Raw genomic sequence first — 9,075 nt, forward strand, 5'->3', positions numbered from 1 at the left:
GCTCAAGGAGAGAATTGAGTGAGCAATGGCGAGTATCTTTAGCAGTGGACCCAAATATGCAGCCGATTCTGCTAACGTAATCCACTCCTCTTCCTCCCCTGGTCCGACATCGGTTTCGGTGTCTTGAAGGGAGTCCGCGATGTTGGAGACAGTGTCAGTAATTGTTGTGACAAAAGTGGCGCCAAATGCAGACTCCTCGCCCGTCCCTTCCACACCGACTCCTCGTTTTTCGATCTAATGATAGAAACCCTATTTAACAGAATTTTAAAGAAGGATGAATTTTAAGATGGTCAACGGAACCGGCATTCACCTTGTAGAAGAGGAGGAGGAGGTTAATTATGAAGGCAAGGATGAGGGCATTCAATTTGAAACGATAAAAATTGCGTGCAAAAATCGAGATAAGGAAAGTGGAGGTTGGAATAGGCTTCTGTTCCACAACTACGGGCTCCTCCACGCCTTCGCGCTCCACTGTTTGCGGACTTGATCCTAAAGTAAAGATAAGTAGTACGGATAATTCATGTAAACCTGCAAAGTCGTCAGATAGTCAATAATTATATGAAACCCCATGAAAAGGCAAAATCGCGAAAAGGTACCAATTTGCAACCTACTACTGAAATTACTAATAAGTATGCTGATGAATGAGATACCCTAGACGCAGGCACAAGCGCATACGTTTATTCCAGATTGTAAGGTCGGAGAAAGTTTTCTTCAGACAGTAGCAGATTTTATTAAGGAAAACACTTAATGAATCCCACTTTTAGATGTATCTTTTCAGTTGGTACATTCAGGTCTTGAAGATCGGAACTCTTCAGGAGGAAGTAGCACCTCCAAAACTTGTGCTTTCCTTTCTGAGGGGGGAAGAATTTATGCCAGACTTTCTATTAAGATTCTCACGAGAACAATTGATTCTTTTTATTTTAAAGACAACTTAGGCCGCCGACTTGAAAAATGACTGCAGCTTACCGATTGTCACCATTAAAAAAAACTTGTAATGGCAGAGAGGACATGGAAAGCGCAAAACGGGCGTACTTATACTTTGTGCCTGTTTACCGACTGAAGTGGTATTCTTTTGTCGTCCGGCATTCGAATGACTGCTGCTAGGAGTGGTTGACGTCTTTGGGGTGTTTCCCGTGAAGGCTTCCACTTTTGAGGAGTCCACACGTTCCAACAGTAGTTGTTCCTCCTCCGACAAAAGCCAGCATTCCTTTTCCTAGAAGCAATCATGAAAAAGAGCAGTAGATTGTCAGATGAAAAGTATGTTAGGGCCCCTTAAGCGACTAAAAACTTGTATACCAGATTGGAATATGCAGAAAGTGGCCATTTCCATAACTCGGAATGGGTGACTTAAAGTAGGCAAATGACAAACTGGGAGAAGATTGAAGAATTTAGGAATAGCAAGCAGAGAAGGGCACGAAACCCTTGAGTCATGAATCAAAGAAAAGTTCAGGCAGAAAAAATGGTGCGATTATTTTTGGGGGCAGTTATTTGATGAGTAGATGCATGGAACAAAGTAAATTAACATTTTCCGAACAAAATTGCGAATTTACGTAGAAGTACTCCAAGAAGCGGCTGGAGGGGAATGAACCATTGGGGACCAGAGCCTCCAAATTCGCCCACACAAAGTGGAGGAAGACGCAGCAATATTCAAACAACAGGGGGAATGTTGGATAAACAAGTAATGCAAATAATAAATCAAGTGAACGGATTAAATTCAACTCAAGAAAATGTAAAAAATCTTATAAAATTGGAAAAAATGAAGGTCTGGACATTTGAAAATGCCTAGAGAAGTCAAATCTAGCGGAAAAGCTCATAGTTTTTCCTAAGGAAAATAAAACTTAGAGAAGAATGTTACCAATTCAGAAAAATTTTGAAAGAGGTTTTCCTTATTGCTAAACTCTCGGGAAAATAGATTTTGACTAAGTGTGAACTAGGGATTTTGATTCAAAGAAATAAACACCCCAGTAAAAAAATCCCAGTTCTAGATTTAATGCTTAAAATCAAAAAAATATTTTAAAGATCACCCGATATATTTTTCTGACGAATTCCACAGATGCTTGCAAATGTATTAACAGATTAACAAAATAGGCTACTGAACAGAAATTCAATAGATAATCCAGTAACAAGGGCGTTAGTATTCAATTACAATTTATGCTACCTAATGTGTCTTGGAGTTATTTTTTTTAAGTGGTAAATATGGTTAGCTTGTAACTCTTACTTCCTCATTCATTTTGCACCAGTTAATGGTAGTTGCCTTGCATCAATGGTAGTAACAAATAATAATTAGGTCCGGAGTTTATAATGACTTCATAAAGTCCGGAGCATGAAACGGTTTCCAGAACCCCAATAGGCATCCTTTAAGTTGACCACTACAGAGATGCAAAAGTCAAAAAGTCGGCAACAAATCGGTAGAATCTGTAGCTAGGGCAAAACAATGCGTGGTAGTGTGATGCTTAGTTCGTAGAAATGCCGTGCAAAATTTTATGCAAAATTCACATACAATGGCAAGTACACCGAAATAAAATTATTTTCGCAAAAGTCCAGGCCACTCTTAATCTTAACAAGCCGAAAAAATTACTAAAATCGTTTATCAGTATGGTTGTTAAAATTTCCCACCTGAAGAATGCTGGCAAGATCCGTGAGTTTCTGCTCCTCCTCATTGGTGGTCCCAAGGTCAGGTGGTTTTGCTTCTTCTTCAGTCAACGTGACTTCCATTTTGCTTCCACTCGTCCGCATTGCGTTGAATAGCGTCGACGTTTGGCTCCGTTTTACACTCGGGGGTGTTGCTGAATTCATCGACTGAGTCGTTGGCGGTAATTGTGGCGAGGCTTTTTCAGTTGGATCTGACGTCAACGCGATCATAAAACGGCCCACAATGGTAAGGACGCCTTTCACCAGACGCACAGCCCCGATCATGAGACCGATGATGAGGCCCAGGACATCTGCAATGACATCCACGAATGACATTTGTCGAAGACCGCACCAACACTTCCATAAATGGTGAGGACTGAGGAAGGAGATGAGAGTGCCAAGGAATGCAAAAACGGAGGAGAGTCGAGTTGCCTCCAGGAGGTTGCGAACAGCCACAACCTAGGATGAGAGACAGAGAAAAGTGAAGTTGGATGTTACCCTAATCAACGCTTGTTGTGGGAAACGTGGACCCGATATATTGATTAACCATCAGAATCGTGGGAAAGTGTCAAATATTTTGATGGGAAAATTTGAACTTTTTCGATTTTTTCTTTGGAACAATTATTGTCAGGATGATTAGAAATTGATGTTGCTGCCCAGATTTTTTGTTCCACTATGATGGCAATTGCCTTTCAAGGAAAAGGGATGCTTATGCACTCTTCAAATTTACTTGACTCTTTTAAACCCCAACAGACGTGTTTACGGAACGAATTTGAAGCGGTCGTAGTTGTCATAACCCCCAAACGAAGAACAAAGTCGACGAAGAAAGGAAAGCGTTAACGAGTGGCAATAATTGGCTACAGCCTTGTTTAGATAGACCTACCCGACTAATCTGTAAGTTCTCGTCATCTCCACTTATGCCCTGGGCATGCTGCATCTCGAAGATGGTGTCCTCGGCGAAATTGACGAAGCATTCCAGTTTCTCCTTATCACCACTCTCGCCCACCACCGAGTGAAGGAAGGTGCGTTTGGACTCCTTGATCTGCGGCTTCTCCCACTGGTCGATGTTCTCCTGACGCACCTGAAAGTAGACGCGTTCTATGCGACCCTCCTTGTTGGTAATTTCAATGCGACCCAGGAGAGGGTCAAACATCTCTAGCATGCCTTTCGCTTTCTGCAGAAGTCGTTCGAGGCTAGAAACGAAATAGGAGGTACTTAGAGGAAAATTGACCCGAGAAGACGCAGATTTTAAAAGTCTACAAGAAGATTACCGCCACATAAACCCTACAGCAATGCTCACCGTATGTCACCAGGGATGTGTTCAGAGAGGTTGGTCAGTAGCAGCGCCACATTGAAACCGATATCACGAGCTGGATTGTAGAAGCGTTCCGTGAACTCCTGAAAGTCAATTTTCCCATCCAAATTGGCGTCTACACAGCCCATTATATAGGTGATTTCCTCCCTGTAGACAGTTAGTAGAAAAAAGTAATCAAAAGCCACCATATGGCGAGGTGATGATCGAAATGATACTTGAAGATGTGAGACTCACTCATTCAAGGATTTTTGCTGCTCCAAAGCAGTTCGAAACTCTCGATGCGAAATCCACCCGTCTTTATTCACATCGAAAGCCTTCAGAGAGAGGAGGGAAAAAAGGTGGTTCAAAGGGTGACCAAGAAATCGATTTACAGGATGTAGCGTTTGGTAGAACTCACCAAAAAGGCATCGGAATTTGTGATCTCCTTCATCCTCAAAAATATGTCGAAGAAGGTCAAAGTAAGCTTGAAAATGGAAAAATAATGAGAGTCAGGAACTGATCAAACATTTCCAGGTCACTCGTCAATTACGGATGAAGTAGGAGCATTCTACACAAATAATAAGATTCCAGACCTTCTACAGCTTATGATGGCAATACAAGCAGGATGGAGTATTCTGGTCCTACTAAAACCTACAAAATGCATCACTGACTGCTGTTGAAATCCGAATCCTTTCCACTGTCTGGTTTTTAAGGCATCCAACCACCCATTGAAGTACCAGAGACGGTGCTCTGAAAGGACTTTCAGGCCTAACGACATGGACCCTTTACTCTACCAAACCAGGGTTATTGTTTCTTGTTCCTGCCTCCTACGTTGGCAGTTCTGTAGCCCTTCCATATGAACAACCAATATCTGAAAATCTGCTTCCCCATGAGGCAACATGGGAATAATAGAATTAAGAAAAGAAAGGCGAATAATGTGGAGATATTCAAAAGTAAGCTTCTATTTTTATGCCTTGGTGCAGTCTTCAGCGCCAATTGTCTGCTACTCCCTCTCGATTCTTCCTTTTCACTACATAAACACCTCCCTCCTTCAAGTGGTGTGTCACTCACTTCAACATTTGCCGAGGACTCTGCAAGTGTATCAACCATCTGACGTCCAATAGATCCGTTCACAACATTGCCCTCAAGCATGGAAAGCAGCATGATCATCATCTCGGTCTGGAGGTTGAGGAATTCGTGCAGAAGGTCTAGCTGTTCAGGATCCTTGCTCAACTTGTCCTGCATATGTGCGAAGAGATAGAAGAAGCCGGAAATAGCATCCCACAAACGACTGTTGGCCAACGCGTGCTGATTGCCCTGACAGGGACCCTGAAATAAGGTAATGTGAGCGTTTGATGACAAAAATTAGAGTCGATTTGGCATATACTGGCAAGGGGGCTTTTAAAAGTACCTTGACCGTAAAGTCCTCATTTCTAAGCCGCATTGTCAGTAAACGCAGTAGTACCACCTAGTTTCACTTTGAGAAAAATCGCGAATCCTACGACACCCACCTGAATATATTCTGTGAGCGTGCGGAAGAGCTGTTTGCCGATTTTGATGGCCTTGATGAAGTTTGTGCGACCCGACTCGTCGATGACGGGCTTATTGGAGAAGTGCCAGTAGAAGTCCATGATGGACTCCTGTAGACGCAACAGGTAGTCCACCGTGGAGATGATCAGATTCACCGATGTCGTGTTGCTCGACTGAGTGCGCAGGTAGTCCTGGAAGGCTGAGGGGCAAAAAAATTGGGGGCTCAATCTTTTGAATTAAACTCTATAGTTTGCCCCAATTTTATTATTCGGCCATTTGTTAAAATTTTACAGACACCAACTTCTACACTGATTGCCAACCGGCTTCCACTCTACAATGTGTCAAGTGTTCTACGTGCATTTGATCCTGATTGATGATTACCTGAGTTGTGGCCTTCACACATGAGTTGGAGAAGACGGAAGATTTTACAGGTGAAGTCCGCATCGTAGAGATTCGTGATACCCTCCATGTCTGACAAACCCACTGCCAATCCTTCAGCCTTTCGACACCTGCAGAAACAATGGCGGCATTGCGAAGCCCATTTATCTCAATCAATCAAAATAAAAGCAAAGACTGACCTTTCAAATGTATCAAGATCCAACACCGAGCAGTTCTGCATGAGTCCAGCTAAGCTCGTAAAGAAGCCCGTGAGACGTTTCTCTACCAAGTAGGCAAGCATTCGATTTTGCACTGAAACGTTCCCTTCGAGAAGAATAGCTATGCCCAACTCGACAGAGGCTATTGCCACCGGTGTCGCTTCCCCTATGGAAGTCATCAAGTTAGTATCATTCATTTGATATCAGTAGGGTGGTTTTATCTAGTAGAATTATATCACCTTTGGAGGCGGCAAGCTCAAGGAGGACCATTTCTGCAGCACCACGATCTGAAAGTCGATTTTGTTCAAAGAGAAGACGCTGTTTCTGTTCTTCCTGCTCTTGAGACGTGGGTCCCTCTTCTTCGCCCTCTTCTGTTGAGCCCTCGTCACCGCCACCACCACCGCTTTCATCGTCCTCGTCCTTACCTGAACAGCTCTGAAAGTGAGGAAAATTGGGAAATGTCATTCCATCTTTGAGAAAACTAGCTTTGCATATTATATAAGTGGATTTTACCTACTTTTTTCTGGTTATTTTTGTTAGGCAAAGTGGCTAAATCAATCAATCGTCTTGCAATTAATTTATTCTACTTTACTGCTACTTATATGATGTTATAAATGTTAAGAAGAGCATACCTTGGCCATGATGCGCGCAAACGCTAGATAGAGTGGATCATCCGGCGTCTGGTCCATGGCAGTTCGACAGAGCGCAGTGAGGAGTTGACGCAAAGGATCGGGATTGGCGCAGTAGTCTGTAGCAAACACTGAATGCGCAGCCCCTTCTGTGGGTGCTATACTATCCTCCACCTGCTCGTTAGTCAAGGGGGCAGAGGATGAGGCGGCTGCACCACCACCGTCGCTTCCACCACCGCCCAAGATGGAAATGCTGTCTATTGTGATCACAAATAAATGCTACTTATGACATCACAGTAATGCAATTCAAATCTAACCTGAGTGAATTGTTAACTCACCTTCGTCAGACAAATCAGAGTACATTGAACTCTCTATGATAGATTTCGCGATGATTGACATATTCTCATTATCACCACTCACGCCTCCACCGGAATCCGGCGATCCGGGATCAACAGAACCACTTCCAACATCACCAGAATGGCCGGAAGGTGCCATTCCAGCAATGGGAGTAGCAGCTGAGGTGTTGGTAGAGCCAGCGCCCTCAGGCGAGGCTCCCGCGATTTCTTCAATCAGCTGGACTCCTAGTGATTGTTCATAACTCAACCATCCATCATGGTAGGCCATGAGGAAGTGATTTATGGCACGGTGGCGTGGCAGAGCATAAAATGGCTGCATTCTGAAACATGCCATCACTGCGCGTTTGCGTTGCGTTGAAACGAGCTTCCTCCAGGACCCTCGGTTCAAGATTGTTGGAACGACATGCTGGTGACAAGGAGAATAGACCGAGAGGTAAATTTAATTGGAGTGCCTGCACACAAAATATGTCCAAAACAGTATCGAAGAAAACAAATGAATACTTGATACTGGACGTGCCAGTCATTAAGAATATACATCTAAAAAATCAAAACTGGTTGGAGATTTAAGATTAGTTGACTTTTTAGGCTCCAAAGTGAAGGTATTTGAAGTTTCCCACAGATTTGATGAGAAGTCATACGCTTTTATCATCTGCCCTGTCAATTACAATGATATTGAAACCGTTTCATCACATAAATAAGTGAGAATTGTTGCGATCTATGGGATAAAAAGACATCATCCACCGTGCTTGGACTATGAGTGAATGGATGGATGGATGGAGGGATCCCTGAAGAGGTATCACAGAGATAAGTCGCTAAATAAAAGATTTCCAAATGAATGGAAGAATCTGAGATAAGTGAATTCGGAACAAACTGATAGACTAGAGATTGATAAACCCCAAAGGAGTGGAAGGATGGATCTAAGATAGATGGATAGGAGCCACTGAAGAATATGGGCAATTTCAGATACAAATAGATGAATGGGTATGGGAACGGCATAAGGATGGATCAGCATTTATTCCCAAGTTCCATTGATGGAGGATAAAAGGATGGATTCGGAACAGATGAATAAATCTAGGATGTATGAGCCATTACGGAACCAACGAATGATGCAACGAAAAGAGGAATCTACCCAAAAAAAGTATTATCACACCAAAATGGAAGGACCAGAGACCTATGCGGATGGCAAATTAAATGGAATAATTCAAGGAAAACAAATGTCGCAAGAATGAAAAATGGAAGTATCCATGATGAAAGGAAGCATAAATCGGATACTTTAAATGAATGGATCCAAGGTGTTGGAATGAAAAGATGGATTCAGGAGAGATGAACAATTGATCAGCTCGGAAATCTGCACGCTATTGGAGCACAAATTACTGGGCCCGCCTAAGATGGACAACCAGATCTAGAACAAGTGGATGGATAGAATTAAGATTCAATAGGTTACAAATACACTCAGCACCGCTGGATTCTAAAGAAATTTTCTTCTGGATAATGCAAAGCATTTCAGTTCCAGGTCTTCAAATATAAGAGTTTTTTCCAAGATTATCTCATCGTTCGTCAAATGGCAGTCAGGACACCTCAATGGCGTTATAAGACAGGAAATATCTAATTTAGGTATCCCATTATCAACTTGAGTCAACTTCACGCTACTGGCTACTTACGCTGACGAGGTAGAGCGCATGCATGACCTTGGCCAAGGTCATTATCCGATTGATGACCTCTTCTTTCGTAGGTATGCCCAGGGCGTCGTGGCATCCAGTTACTGCGATGATTCGATCTATCTTCCGATAGAGCAGCTTCTGCCATCGATATGTCCTCGTCTCTGCCTGAAAGCGTTCGACAGCAATCAACAGGATGGGACAGAATAAGCCCTACATCACTATTCCAATAGCACTCACGTCGTCGTCTTTGTCTAGGGCGTATCGAAGGTACTCGATAATGTCGATTTCAACCTCATGCTAAAAATATGCAAAACCAAGATGGTGAGTAACTCGCCTAACTCCAAGGTCATCTAGCGTCAACGGTTCCAACCAATTAAAATG

Source organism: Echinococcus granulosus, assembly GCF_000524195.1.
Source record: "Echinococcus granulosus chromosome Unknown EG_S00129, whole genome shotgun sequence".
NCBI lineage: Eukaryota > Metazoa > Platyhelminthes > Cestoda > Cyclophyllidea > Taeniidae > Echinococcus > Echinococcus granulosus.